Below are 9,086 nucleotides of genomic sequence, written 5' to 3'. Positions count from 1 at the left end.
CCCCGCCAACCTCCCGGGTCAAGGGTGCGCCCCGCCGCGCCCCCTCCCTGCCTACCGGTCCGAGTAGGTGTTTGCGCCGCTGTCGCCCTCACCCGCTCACTTCGGGGCGTCCTGACCGCCGCCAGCGTCCCCCGAGGCCCGCCTGGCCGGGTGCAGATGTCCGGTCCAGATCGCTGTCAGCGCGCCCCTCTTGTCTAAATCAGTTGTCCTCGCCTCTGTCGCGGGCCCGCCCGTCCGGTCACTGTCGCCCCGTCGTCCCCGTGCGCGCTGGCTTTCCGCAGCCGCCTCCACCCCACCGCCCCCAGGCCTGAGCAGAGCTGCGGGTGAGGTGCGTGTTGTGCCCTTCTGCCCTGGCCACGTCGCACGACCGACCCGAGCCATTTCCTCGGCTGGGGGAAACGAGTCCTGCCTCTGGGGCGGGCTCAGGGCGACTGCGGTAGCCTCTGCTCAGAGTCCTGTCGCACCACCGCCACAGGCCTAGCAACCGCCCGGGTACAAAAGGGAGTGGCAGCCGGTGGCTTGGGAGAAGTTAATTTTTTTCTCCTTTCCTGAGAAGACTGTCATTTCTTGGTTGTTTCTGGTGCAGCTGAAGAGCAATGAGGGTCCCCCCAGAGAGTTGCTGATATTAAGATGATTGGAAGTTTGTTTAATTTCTTTTGGAAGTAACATAAGACTGGGCGCTTTTCCGTAGGTGAACTGGCGTCCAGTGTGGGTGGGAGGGTGCGGGAAGCGTTGGAAGAGTCTTGGTATTGATTATTTTATTTTTACCTCAAGTAATTCTCTGCGTGATTTATTTATGCAGTATGGAAACTAATGGAGTTGGCGTCCTCATCTTTTTCTCCTCGCTCCCTTATCCTTTCTTAATAACCATGAGTCGATGTCAGTTTCAGACGGCAGGAAATAGCTTTAAGATAAATGATGCTTACGTTAGGCTTGGTGTAAACTTCGTGTAAAAATGGCCAGCCGGTGAGTTTCAGAAGGGTCATTTTCTCTTGGAGGAGAGAGGGCTTAGCAAATGATCCCTGTTTCCAGTCATGAGACTCTGGAAGTAAGGCATGGAGTGTATGACGCAAGAGGCAAACAAACAGGTTGGGAAGGAGCAGTGCCCAAGGCTAGGAAGAACTCAATGGATGCTACCTTGTGATGACAGATGGCAGCTGCACTAGGATCTCATAGTCAGGGACCTTTGGAATTTAAAACTCTGTCAATGCATGGTGGGTACGGGGTACAGTAGTATTGTGGGGAATAGATAACTAGAGCAGGAAGGGGGAGAGAAGTGTGGAAAATGGGTACTCACAGTCACTGAGGTGGGCAAAGCTAGGAGCAGGTGCACTGTGGAGATGCAGAAGGACTTTCAAGTGCACATTGTACCTGCCTTACTCTGAGTTAAATGATGCCAGAAGTCAGCTGAAGACTGATTAGGCACATCACTGAAACAGTGGGCATACTTAGGGCTGAAACTCACAGGAACTGATGACGCTAACTTCCATAGGTATTTGCTTATCCAGCCATTGGCTAATATCAGCTTGCTTGTACAAATCCTTGTGAAATGCACATTATTTGCAAGTAGTACATTAACATAGTTGCTACTGTATTGAAGGACAGGACAAATTCTTTGAAAAAAAAAACATAATGAAAGGGCGATTAGTCAGAGATTCTTGGGATTTTCCTCTGTGTGACTTAAACTAATAAACCATGGTGTCCATCTCATAGAGTAAGGAATCTATAGTTTCTCAAATTTTTCACTTTTTTCCAAATTTATATTTGTAATCATATTACACATATATAAACATACCTGCATTGCTTAGAAAACTTCTGGAACGATCCACACGAAACTTGACAATGATCACATCCAAGAAAAGCACTAGGAGTCTCGGGTTTGAGGGAGTTTTGTTTTTTATGACGGTTTTTAAAAATTCCATTTTTAATTATAGTTGATGTACAATTTTTATACCTTTTAAAATTATAATAGTCATGTGTTATTTTCATAATAAAACCAGTGAATTACACTGTCTAGAAGGTGCCTGCTATTTTGCTATAGTCAAGTCAGGGAGCAAATCAACAATAGAAGAAGCCATACGTAAGAAAAGTTAAGATTTCTGTTTTAGTAGTATTTTGATTTTTACAGTACATACTTAGTACTTAGGGTTCTGAATTTTGGGCTGGTATTTTGCTTTGAATGAGATATATTTGTACACATTTTCATAGTGTGTCGTTAACTATGATTCATAGAAGGGCTGGAAGCATAGGAAAATATGAACTAATGGGGTTCTCTTTTTCAGCCCCACTTTTGGATATGTTCACTTACAGTTTTGATTTAATAAAGTAAAAATTTACACTATATGAAAAATGAAATAAAGAATGTTAATAGTTTGAGAAAGCTATGTATCGTTTTGAATTAAAGCTATGAGGATACGGAAAATAGCTCTCACTTAACATGTGATAATTCTGTAAGATTTTGGTCCCACAGCTTTAATGTAAACCACGTTATTATTCATTTCTCACTCCCCTCCCCCCCCAAACGAAAAAGGCCTGGCAGGTTTGGATTGCTGGATCGAGGACTGGCTTTTTTGTTGTACCAGTGTCTACCCTGTGTTAATTGGGCCCTGTAAAATTAGATCGTAGTGAATATTCTTGAAGAGTTTTTTCTAGAGATGAATAAGAACAAAATTCTGCTGCTCTTTTCATTTATTTGGAAAATTAGAACTTGGTAGAGTGAAATTTGTCCCATCCTGGTTTTTCTACTGCCAATAAATGCTGATTCTATGGCTGCAAAAAAGAGACCCAAACCTGTCTTATACAATATTACCCAACGGTTTTGACAGTTGGTCTTTTATTACTCGAACACTTTGAAGACTGAGATTTAATGCTGTTCTCTACTACTGTGTACAAGCTTTCCTTTGGGGAGAGCTTTCTTCTTCCCATTGTTCTGAGAAGTTTAGGAGAATTTAACTCAAACCAAAATTTAATATGTATAGGCTAAGAACCAAATAAGCAAAAGAAAAGAATTCACTTTGGTCTCATATAAAGCAAAGGCAAATATTTGCTTTTATTCTCAGTGTTAACCATTGACCTGCACTTTAATGAAATTTGTGAAGACTTGTAACAAAATAGCACAGCTAAATGAGGAACCACAGTTCAGCTATTTTAAACTGTGCTTGCTACTTTAGCACTTAGATCCTAGAGCGATTATGTGATTTGAGAAAATGTTAGAGCCCTCTTCATGGCTGTCAAGGGACAGGAATGCTCTGTGTGTTTCTTGTTTATACCCACACTGCTGCCCTAGTACACAGGGAAAGGACTGAGCGGCAGTGCATTGCGGTGTTATGTCGTCTAAATGCTTCGTTAGGTTAGAGCGGAATGCCCTGGGGTTACTAGACATAAGGGGGTAAATACCAGTTTTTTTAGTTTAAACTAAACAATGGATTAAAATTTGGGATATGTGCATCCTTCAGCTTATATATATATTCTGGTTTTAGTAATACATAATTCTGTTTCCGATGAATGTTAGCTTCACTTTACATTTCAAGAAGGGAGAATATAGAGCTAGAACTAAACTAAATAATTTCAATAAATACATGAATTGAAAATATATGTGAAATGTTTATATTAAATTACGTTAAATATCTGAATCCTGTGAAGAGCCAACTATGAAAACTGGTAACTTCGTGTTCTGGTTAGGCCTGGTGAACCTCTTTTCTGTCAGTTTTCGTGATGTCTACATTGGCCACAGCATTTAACTTTGAATAATATCACAGACATTGTGAATATACTAAAAACCACTGAATCGTACATTTTATTTTTTATTCATTTATTTTTTTATGCCTATGGCACTTGGTCTTCCTAGGTGGTCTCCCATTCAAGTACTAACCAGGCCCGACCCTGCTTAGCTTCTGAGATCAGACAGGATCGGGCTTGTTCAGGGTGGCATGGCCGTAGACAAATTGTACACTTTAAATGAGTGAATTGTATGCTTTGTGAATTCTATCTCAGTAACACTTAAAAATATTATAGACATTGATTTCCTTTAAAAATAAAGAAGTGAAAAGGTGAGCAGATATAGTACAAAGTCATACGTACCTCTTTCCTTATGGAATTCCAGCTAAAACTCCAATTTAAATTTGGAGACATATGGAAAAAATATTTAATTAAAGGGTGGGCTTACGAATGACCTTAAACCTGATGTTACTGTAAACGTTGATATATTAGCTAAACAAATTCAAATTGAATAACAATAGAAATCTTGCTTTATAGATATAAACAGCCTTAAAAGTGTGTTTTTTTGGTGAGTTATTCTAAGTCCTTCAATTCCAAGTAGCAGTACATACTTACCATGCTTGTTTGAGAAATTTAGCCCATAGATTGGTTTGTTTTATATTAGATAATTCTATCATAGCGCGATTTAGAATGTACTGTTTTTGGTCTTTCGCATTTTATTATGTTTTGTTAAGTTATTATCTTTTTTAGTTTCCATGACAGTGCTGCCTCAGATGAACTTTCTTCCTCCATTTAAAGATCTGAGGACCCACTGTACCAGGAAGTGTGAGAGGTCATTCTACCCTCACCTGTGATCAGGTAGATAGAGGCAGGGCGTGGCCCCAAGCCAGTGCCGTGGTGGGTCAGGAGAGAGGATGGGAGGTGGTCAGTGGTGAGGGGCACAGAGAGAGACCCTTGGAGACATTTAAGGTAGAAGGGCGTGGTGCTCTCCTCAGTGGGAACAGCAGGATGAGGTGCGCGGTTGGGAACTCGGGGGCATATTCCAGTGGAAGCATCCGAGCCCAGCCGGGGAGCATGTCCCATCTGGGGGGAAAGTGGCGGGAAGCTCACCAGGGCTCGTGCCTTCCCTTGGGCCCGTGCCTTCCCCTGGGCCCAGCGGCAAGGAGTAGACATGCTGGGACTGGGCCGTGGGCTCAGGGCAGCACTCCCGTTCGCAGGGAGCTCACCGGGCGGAAGTGTAAGTGTTCAGACCCTGGAGCAGGGGGAGATAGTGATGTATTCAGAACTAAGTGTGTGAAATCAGAAAATGGAAACACCTGTGCAGTTTCGAGCTCTCACCTCGTCTCCACTGCCAGAAAGACTTGCAGCCAGGATTATTGCTGGAGTGTGCTCTGCACCGTTGAGGTAGCCGGAAGTACCCATCCACCTTCTGGCCAGTGGATGTTCTCTTTTACTCTTAATGGTTTTATTGTGCTTGAAAGACTGAGTCACCTGGTGTTCGTTTGGAATTGGATTGGGCGTAGTTCTTACATAAACAGTGTTAGTAGTTGTCTTTTGCCTTGAAATATTTTTCCACTGAACGTGTTTTATACAAGTTTTCTCATGGTCTTTCTTCCTGTTATTGATTTTTCTTCATTTATTTTTCTTAACTGTTACAACAATTCTGTAATTTTTTTTAAAGGAAACCATTTATTTTGGTGAATTCTTCCTAGAGTCGATCACATTTTAAGGAACTAGCCCAACTTATGTGTAGGGATTAAAAACGAGCCTTTATTGATTCATCTATTCATTCAGCCAACATTTATTAGACGTTCATTATGTTCTAGGTATCATGTTAGGTTCTAGAGACACAAAACATGAGTAAGACAAGGCGTTAAACTCAAGAATTTAATAGCTGGTAACAAACCTATGTGTAATTACTTGTTTTAGTCATAGTACATTGGTAGGTTTTTTTTTAATAAAAGTAATACATATTAATTTTTTTAATCCAGGAAAATCATTTGTTCAGGAACATGTGGTTTAAAATTTATAAGTTTTCTAGACTCATAACTACATTTAGAAAAAGGCAAGATAGCCCTTTCTTAGGCCTTTCAGTTGGTGTAGTGGAATGTTCATTTTTTAAAAAATATTGTGCCGTGTAGAGCATTTTGTACATTTACTAAAGTAATCGCTCAACTCTTTAAATATTATTTTAAAACAAAGATTTTATTGAGGAGGATTAAAACTTTTTTAGGGTTTGTTGACCTGGCTATGCCTAAAAGTCCCCTTTTATGCTTTGCTGTCTTTGCCTACTTTGTGAAAGCAGTTTTGGGCTTGCTCATAGCGGGCGCCTCTGAGACCCGCAGTGGCGTCTGCTGCCTTTTAGTGGTCTTCGCCGGTTGGTTGTCTGGATGACTGTATCCAGGATGACAGTATCGATGCGAAATAACAGCACATCTTAAGTGCACCCTGTGTGTCAGTAGCAGTCATTTTCTTGTTAAAAACTCTATTTTTGTGCCTGGAGACTGCACTCGAGAGCTAACGATAAGCACGCAAAGGGCAGATGTAGACGTAGTAACACAACAGTGTTCTTTGTGCTTTCTTTTTTTATTATTTGTAAAATTGCTTTTGAAGTTGAGCTTTGAGTTCTTTTGTTCGTTCAGTCACTTAGTGAAGTTCCCTTTATCTTCCTATTTTTAATGAACACGCAGTTGGGTTTTTCTTTATTTCTTATGTCATAGCTAGAGCAGTTTAAAAAAGGTAGTTTTTCTGGTATGAGAAGAATGCATGCTCATCACAGAACGTTTCTAGTTTTGTAGGAGAACGAAGAGGAAAAAGTCACCCGCAGTCCTACTGACTAGTGATAGCCATTATTAACATTCGGGCGATTTTCCGAATCTTCCATGTATATAGATGCTACGTGTGTGTGTTATGTTCACCTTCATTAAGCATTACGTTGTGGATATTGTCATGATTCTTCAGAAATATGATTGGGTATTTCATTGTGGTCATCTGGCAGCTCTTGGTCACTGAGTGGTGTCACTGGCACATGAGTGGCTTCCCTCGTGGTTCCAGGCTCACACGTGATGGCATTGCTGCTGAGGCACCCGCGCGAGAGGCAGCCACTGTGTCTGGAAGATGTGGGTTCCTGTCTGAGACCCCCCTTCCTGGCTCCGTGTGCTTGGTCAGTCAGCTTCGCCTTTTAGAACCTTCGTTTCCTCGTCACTAGATGGGCACTGAACCGAGCCTCACCCTGTGATGTGCTTACGAGGCTGGAATGTGGAAGGCCAGGGACGTGCTGGTGCTGGCGCTGGGCCAGGGCCGCCAGGGGTGCGCCTGGGTTCGGGATCTGAGCGGCTGATGCTTCTTTTCAGCTTCCCAAGTGTTGCCACAAGCTTCCTGTTGCCTGAGTCGCTTCTCCTAGCCACCTTGCAACCTCCTCCCTCACGACAGCTGCAGGGGGCAGAGGAGGCCTAGGGCTTCTCTTTGTGTCTCTCTCACTGTGATTTGTTTATTTTGTGTCACTAAGACTTTATCTACCATGATGCCTTGTTATTATTCACACTGGAAAGTATTCTTTGTAATTTCTCCCTCTTTTTCCTCTGTCTACCCTTAGAAAAATGTCTCCAGAGCCCACATTATTACCCTCATCCTCGCGGCTGCTTCGTCCTTAAGACAACGTTGTCTCGAGGACTCGGCTCACCTTTCCTTGCTCTGCTCGCTGCAGCCGCTGCGGCACAGTGATAACCACTTGCCTCTGATGGCATTTGCTTCCTCCTGTGAATAAGCGGTGGCTAGTGACTGAAGTGGAGATTTGAAAATGTGTGTTCTATTTCTGGGTCAGTTGTAATAGCTGAGGTTAGCCTGTATTAGACGTGCAGTTGTCGCCTTCTGTTTGCATCTGAGGGGTCGATATGTATTAGGGTTCCCAGAGGAAGGTAGTTCTGTAGAAGACAAATCCAGCAATGTGGGAATAGAACATTGTCCACTTTGCTCCATGCCATAAATATTATGCTGGAGTACATATTCTACACTGGTTTTCAGTTAGGCTGCTCACATTCAGAGATGCCAGCATCAGATTGTTAAAATTACTGATCTGAGTGATACTCTTACCTTCTGTTTTCTTCTAAAATGTTGCTCACATGTTTGTTAAAGCATTTAGTTAAATCCGCTTTGTCCTGTAGTCACGCCTGGGGTTAGGAGTTTGAAAACAAGGGCTTTACATCCACTGTAGCATCCAGCAGAGTGCGTTTGCAGATAGTTTGCTAATCAAACCTAGTGAATTGTGACAGTGAACTACTGATAGCTTGTTTCGTTAGGACTTTCTATGCCCAATTTGTAAATACAATGCCCATGTTACCATTATTATCCGTATTTGAAGTGAACTGCTTACCGAAATCCTTAATTTATTTCATTTCTGCTGTAAATATTTCAATGCCTAGCAAGCTAATGCATAAGATCTGCTAACACTTTCTAAGTTATTGTCCGAGTACTGAGTTTTTTAAACCAAAAATGCAAATGTGATCCAAAACAAAAATGGCAATACAATTTCTAGTTATTGTTCATATACATATTCTGAACTCTATTCAGTAGCTAATAGGAAGTGTTGATTTTTACTTAGTAACTTGACTCAGATTTTGGTTTTACATGGGGGGAAATAAAGGAGTAAACGTTGCTGCATGTGTGTACAAAGGATAGCTTTCAAAGGAATGATCTGAAGATTGAAATTTCATAGTGAATGGGGCAAGAGGGGAAAGATGACAACCTGCCTTTGCTTGCTGCCTGCACTAGGGCTGCTGTAACCAAATACCACAAGCTCGATGGCTCAGAACAATACAGATTTATCCGTTCCAATTCTAGAGGCCAGAAGTCTGGATTCAGTTCCTCTGGGCCAAGATCCAGGGGTCGGCGGGGTCGTGCTCCCCCTGCAGGCCTCTCCCGGCTTCCGAGCTTCGTTATCGGGCGCACCGCCCCTTCCTCCACCTTTAAACAGCAGCTGCTTCCATATCACTTTGTTTTCTCTCCGTGTCAAGCCTCCCTTTGCTCCCTCTTTAAGGGACACTCGTTAGTGCATTGGGGCCCACCAGATAATCCAGGATCAGCTCCCCAGCTGAAGAGCCTTGATTTATCATGTCCTCAAAATCCCCTTTTTGCCACATGAGGCAGTGCTCCCAGGTTCTGGAGGGTAGGGTGTGGCTACTTTGGGCGGGATGCTGTCATTCAGGCAGCAATGTTTGGAACCCTGTGTCTTGGGACCCCCAGGAGCCAGGATGGCTGAACAGCAGTGACTGTGGCTCGGCCATAAGTCATCCGTTCTGAGCGACACTTTCCCCCACACTTACGGTCTCTGAGCTCATATTCGTCTCACAGCCGTGTGTCATTGTTTAGTT

At 42.9% G+C, this 9,086-nt stretch overlaps 1 protein-coding gene and 1 pseudogene across 1 annotated transcript in view; both read right to left on the bottom strand.

The window, feature by feature from the left end:
- The window catches only part of WDR60 (WD repeat domain 60), a 46,908-nt gene extending 45,868 nt beyond the window's left edge, over positions 1–1,040 (bottom strand). The window contains exon 1 of the mRNA XM_023523605.1: positions 927–1,040. The gene's annotated coding sequence lies outside the window, so the exon portion shown is untranslated. The remainder of the gene's footprint in view (positions 1–926) is intronic.
- Positions 1,041–3,822: 2,782 nt separating this feature from the next.
- Positions 3,823–3,941, bottom strand: LOC111731773 (annotated as a pseudogene).
- Between the last annotated feature and the right edge of the window lie 5,145 nt (positions 3,942–9,086).

The sequence above is a fragment of the Pteropus vampyrus genome, unplaced genomic scaffold (genome assembly GCF_000151845.1).
Source record: "Pteropus vampyrus isolate Shadow unplaced genomic scaffold, Pvam_2.0 Scaffold396, whole genome shotgun sequence".
NCBI classification, from domain to species: domain Eukaryota; kingdom Metazoa; phylum Chordata; class Mammalia; order Chiroptera; family Pteropodidae; genus Pteropus; species Pteropus vampyrus.
Note: the sequence above shows the minus strand (reverse complement) of the source record. Positions and strands in the feature narration are given on the sequence as shown.